A 5,700-nucleotide genomic window follows, 5' to 3' on the forward strand; every position below is an offset into this window, starting at 1 on the left:
ATGTCATGTCATCTAGAATTTGGAATTTCTTTTATAGTTAATGGGGATCTGATACATAAGACATTACTCACTATTAGATTTGAATTTTAAACAGATCAGAAAAATTCAATGGCTTGAACACATATCAGTGCTAGTCAATGAAAGGTATATTTGCTATAAAGTCCACAATCAGTAAGGAAATTCAGATTAAATTTCCTCCTACTGGGTCCTTGCCCAACGCTGATATGAGGGTTTGTGCCTAGTCTTATTATTTCTTGTTATGCTGTGTTTGGTTAATATCCTTGGGTGGCCTGCTCTTTTCTTAAAAAAATGCAGAAGTGGGTCTGGAGGAGAGAGGATGTGAGTAGTGTAATTGGAAGGAGTGGAAAGAGGGGAAACTGTGGTCAGGATGTACTGTTTGAGAGAAGAATAAAAAAAAACAACTAGCATTTCAGTAGATCATCAGAGGATGCTATCACTTCAGGACAGAAATAAATTTAACAGTGCATAATGTCACACACACATGCGTATATTCATCTACTCAAGAGTAATATTATTTTACCCTAAAACAATACTGAAATTTTAGGATTGTAGCCCAATTGGTAGAATATTTGTTCAGCATGTAAGAGTCATTGTTATATACCCAGCAATAAAAAAAGGGGTGTGGTGACCCAATCCTGTATTCTTTGCACTCTACAAGAGAATGCAGGAGAATCATGGTCTTCCTCAGATATGTAGAAATTTTGAGGACAGAAAGATATATATGAGACTCTGTATTTTAAATAATTACTAAAATGCAATTTTATAGTTTGCTCAAATATATTGCAAGTGAATTTCTTAATGTATATTTTGTGTAACTCCATTTAACAGCACATTACTCATCAGAAAGGCTTCCTTCAAATTGTATTCAATTTGATATCTTCTTTGGATTTTTAAATAATTTATTTTACATAAAATTCAGCATAAAATTGCAATAACTTTACAGCTTATGTCAAAGAATGAGTGTATAGGAACAGGGTACAAAATTTTCAAGGTACAATTGGGTGCATCACTCAGATTAATTTTTATGGAATAGTTTGAAAATGTTATACAATTCAAAGTACCCTTAGAGTGCTTGTTTATGATACATGGAAATATATTAATGAATTGAATACATTGACATTGTTTTAAAGTTAAGCAACAGTGCTTTGTCTATGATCAGTGTTTTGCTTGTTAACCATTTTATATTATTTTTATATAATAATTTTCTATTTAATTTTCCTATAAGTGTTTTAATCTTATGTATTAAACTTTTATTGGTATTTTTACTAGCTTTAAATGTGGGACCGTGAAATGCAGCCTGTTTTGGTTGAGTGAGGCTTGCTCTGGAGACCCAGTAGAAAACTCTACAGGGGACAGAACAGTGAACCACTTTCCTAGAGACAGGTGCCTGACACTACAGAGACTCCCCCAAGCTCCTGGCATTCTGGCTAGACTCAACACCCACAGTTACCAGACTATAGCCTGGTATGCTCCTCCCCACAGTTACCTGGCAACAACAAGGTAGCCCAGCCCTCTATAAAAGGAGCTTCTTGTTTCCTCCTTGCTCTCTTAAGCTCTTACCCTTCTTACTCTCATCTCTAGCCCTCCTTTTCTTTCTCCCTTCCCCCCTCTCTCCAAGTGACTATGGCTGTCCCCTTTCTTTCTTTTATCTTCTCTCTTTCTCTCTGCATTTCTACAATAAAGCTCTAAAACCATAGACTGTCTCTGTTCATTAGGCCTGCCATCCTTGACCGATGGGATAGGCTTTCCCCTAAAGAGCTGTGTCTAACCTCCCACCAGAATGCCTTCCTGCTCTCCTGACATGGACTGGACCAAAGACTCTCACCTGCGTGGGAACCACCCTTTCCCCCTGCCCTCTCTTCTCTTCGGCCTAGGCTGACCAAACCACCCACGGGTTCCTACTTTGTTTTCAGCTCTTCTGCAATGTCCAGCGGTGTCTGGGATGCCTGAGACTGATAACCTGTTATCTCTGGCCTCCATGAGGCTCAGAGACCTCGGACTACCCCTTGTCTACCCAACTGTGGGCTGTGGTCCGTGGCTTTCCACAATCAGGCACCCACCTGGGGCCACAAGAGTTTTTTTTTTTTTCCCAATCCCTTTATTCCCCCATGCCCGCTGCCTGACAATTACATATGATTTCAAGAGCAAAACACAAACAAACAAACAAAAATACCTTTGAAGGCTGGCTACATTTGCTGAATTAATCCAGCTTGATATTTTATTTTTCATGGCACTAAGAATGCAGCCCAAGACTTCATAGTTAGATAAGTGATCTACCACTGAGCCATATTCTCAAGACATTAGAAGTCATTTTTATTGTTGTTTTGTTCTATTTGCTCATTTTATTTTAGAGCCAGGTTCCTGCTATGTATCTTAGTCTGGCTTTAAATTCATTATGTATACTAGGTGTGATTTAACTTTTGTTACTTCTGCTGTAGTTTTCTGAGTACTAGGATTATAGGTTTGTGTCACTATGCCTGGCTCTCTTGATTCCAAATCGCATTATTGCTTCAAATATTGTGTTTCTTTTGTGTTCTATATTCTCTTCTTATGCGACTTTTATTAGAAATGTGGTAAACAATGCTTTTACATATTTTATTTCCTGTTCCTTTACACTTCATTTTAGATATTTTTCTTAGGTTTAGAATTTTTTTCTTTAGTTGTTATACACAACTACTGTGTCCTTTAGCTTACCCTTTCAGTTGTTAATTACAAAAACCATATATTAATTCTATAAGACTTATATAATCACTTTAAAATCTTTCAACTTTTCTTTTTTATTAGATACTTTATTTACATTTCAAAGGTTACCTCCTTTCCTAGTTTCCCCTGTAAAAATCCCCTATCCCCTACCCTCGACCCCTGCTCCCCAACCCACCCACTCCTGTTTCCTGGGCTAGGCATTCCCCTATACTGGGGCATAGAACCTTCATGGGACCAAGGGCCTCTCCTCCCACTGATGACAGACTAGGCCATCCTCTACTATATATGCAGCTAGAGCCATGAGCTCCACCATGTGTTTTTTTTGATTGGTGGTTTAGTCCCAGAGAGTTCTGGGGGTACTGGTTAGTTCATATTGTTGTTCCTCCTATGGGGCTGAAAACCCCTTCAGCCCCTTCTTGGGTACTTTCTCTAGCTCCTTATTTGGGGACCCTGTACTCATTCCAATGGATGATTGTGAGCATCAACTTCTGTATTTGCCAGGCAATGGCAGAGTCTCTCAGGAGACAGCTATATCAGGCTCCTGTCAGCAAAATCTTTTTGGCATCTGCAATAGTGTCTGAGTTTGGTGATTGTTTATGGGATGGATCCCCAGGTGGGGATTTTTATTTTCCTTATATGAAGAGTTGTTTGCTTTTCCTGTCTTCCCTTTGATATCTTTTTTTTTTCAATTTTTTAAAAAAAATTATTTTTAATTTATTTTTTACATTCCACATTCCATTCCCTGCCCCTGCCATCTACCCTCTGTCTGCTATACATCCCACACCTCCTCCTTACCTCACCCTGTCTCCACATGGATGCCCTCACCCCCACCCCACCTGACCCCTATACACCCTGGGGCCTCCAGTGTTTTGAGGGTTAGGTGCATCATTTCTGAATGAACACAGACCTGGAAGTTCTCGACTGTATGTGTGTTGGGGGCCTCATATTAGCTGGTGTATGCTGTCTGTTTGATGGTCCAGTGTTTGAGAGATCTCAGTGGTCCAGATTAATTGAGACTGCTGGTCCTCCTGCAGGATTGACATTCTCCTCAGTGTTTTTCAGTGCTCGCTAATTCAACAACAGGGATCAGCTGCTTCTGTTCATTGGTTGGGTGCAAATAACTGCATCTGACTCTTTCAGCTGCTTGTTGGGTCTTTCAGATGGGCAGTAATGATAGATCTCTCTTTACGAGTGCTCCATAGCCTCAGTAATAGTGTCAGGCCTTGGAATCTCCCTTTGAGCTGGATCCCACCTTGTCCCTGTTGCTGGACCTTCTTTTCCTCAGGCTTCTCTTCATTTCCACCCCTGTAATTCTTTCATACAGAAACAATTATGGGTCACAGATGTGACTGTGGGATGGCAATCCCATCCCTCACTTGATTCCCTGTCTTCCCGCTGGAGGTGGGCTTTATAAATTCCCTCTCCCTCCTGTCTGGCATTTCATTTAAGGTCCCTCCCTCTGAGTCCTGGGAGTCCCTTACCTCCCAGGTCTCTGATGCATTCTGGGGGGGTCCCCCCAACCTCCTATTTCCTGAGGTTGCTTGTTTACATTCTTTCTGCTGACCCTCAGGGCTTCAGTCCTTTTCCCTCACCCAATACCAGATCAGGTTTCCCTCTCCCTCCCACTCAATTCCACCTGCCTATTTTCCCTCCCAGGTCCCTCCCTTCCTCCCCACTTGTGATTGCTTTCTTCTCTCTCCCAAGTGGGACTGAGTTGTCCTCACTTGAGTACTTCAGCTTGTTGAGTATTTTGAGTTCTGTGGACTTTATATTGGGTTTTCTGTACTTTTTTTTTTTTTTTTNCTAATATCCACTTATTAGTGAGTACATATCATCCATGTCCTTTATTTTTCTTAATAAGTGTGTTTCTTTTCATATATTAAATTTCTGATTTTCTTATTTAATTAATATAACATTATTAGGTAGTTAATATGTAATTTTATTATCTAAAGTTTTATTATACTGATGCACTCATGGTAGCCATGTTTTCTTCTTTCATTATAATTTTTTATTGTAAGCTCCTGCTGGGTGGAATGGAAGGAAGTTTTTCTGTAGAATTGATATGGACCATACTGAGGATGGGTCTAGTTTGAGTTTTTATATTCTTCTTTTCTAGACTTCCCATATGCAATCAGCCTGACTACTTTTACACTTTCAAAACTCTTCATTGACTGATAATAATTATATGTAGTTATAAGGGATAATGTGATATTTCAACACAGATACACATTATGAAATGAGTGAATTAGGCCAACTGGTATATCATTATGTAACACATTTATAATTTCTTTGTAGAGAGAATGTTTTTAATTATTTCTTAGCTAGGAGCTTCTTAGCTTAGTTGTTCTATCAGTCAGAGATGTGTAGAGTATATCTCATTTATTGTTATGAAATATGTGCATAAATTTTCTGATACATAACCATAACATTTCTAGGATAAACTCTACTTTGGTTGAGATTTTTTACTTTGTTTATTTGGTGTTGTCAGTCTACTGGTGGATTTTAGTTGGCAAGATAAGTATAGTAATTACTTCTCTTACTTCTTCCTTTATAAGTCTAGAGGGAATTAATTTAATAATACCAAAATTTCTGTGGCCACATTTCCAGTGTGCCCAGTTTCTGAAATCAGTAGACAAGGTCCCACTAGACCTAGACCACTCAGTCTATCCAGTTCCACTAAGGGAATCTCAAACTCTGAACACTTACTCATACTTCTGCAGTTGCCTTAGCTTCTAAAACTGGCAAATAAACACCATCAGCCTAAGGGCCACACTCCAACTCAACCAAATAACTGTAATGGACAAATGTCCACACAAGGAAAAAACCACAGACACTACATGACAATCCAAGAGAACATATCTATTCCAAAAATTACTAATCCTATAATAATTGGCCACAGTGAGAAGTACCTAAAATAATTCAAAGAATAATTTAAGAAATGTTCAAACAACCCAGGAAGACAAAAACAAAGACATA

This window comes from Mus caroli, chromosome X, assembly GCF_900094665.2.
Source record: "Mus caroli chromosome X, CAROLI_EIJ_v1.1, whole genome shotgun sequence".
Taxonomy (NCBI): Eukaryota; Metazoa; Chordata; class Mammalia; order Rodentia; family Muridae; genus Mus; species Mus caroli.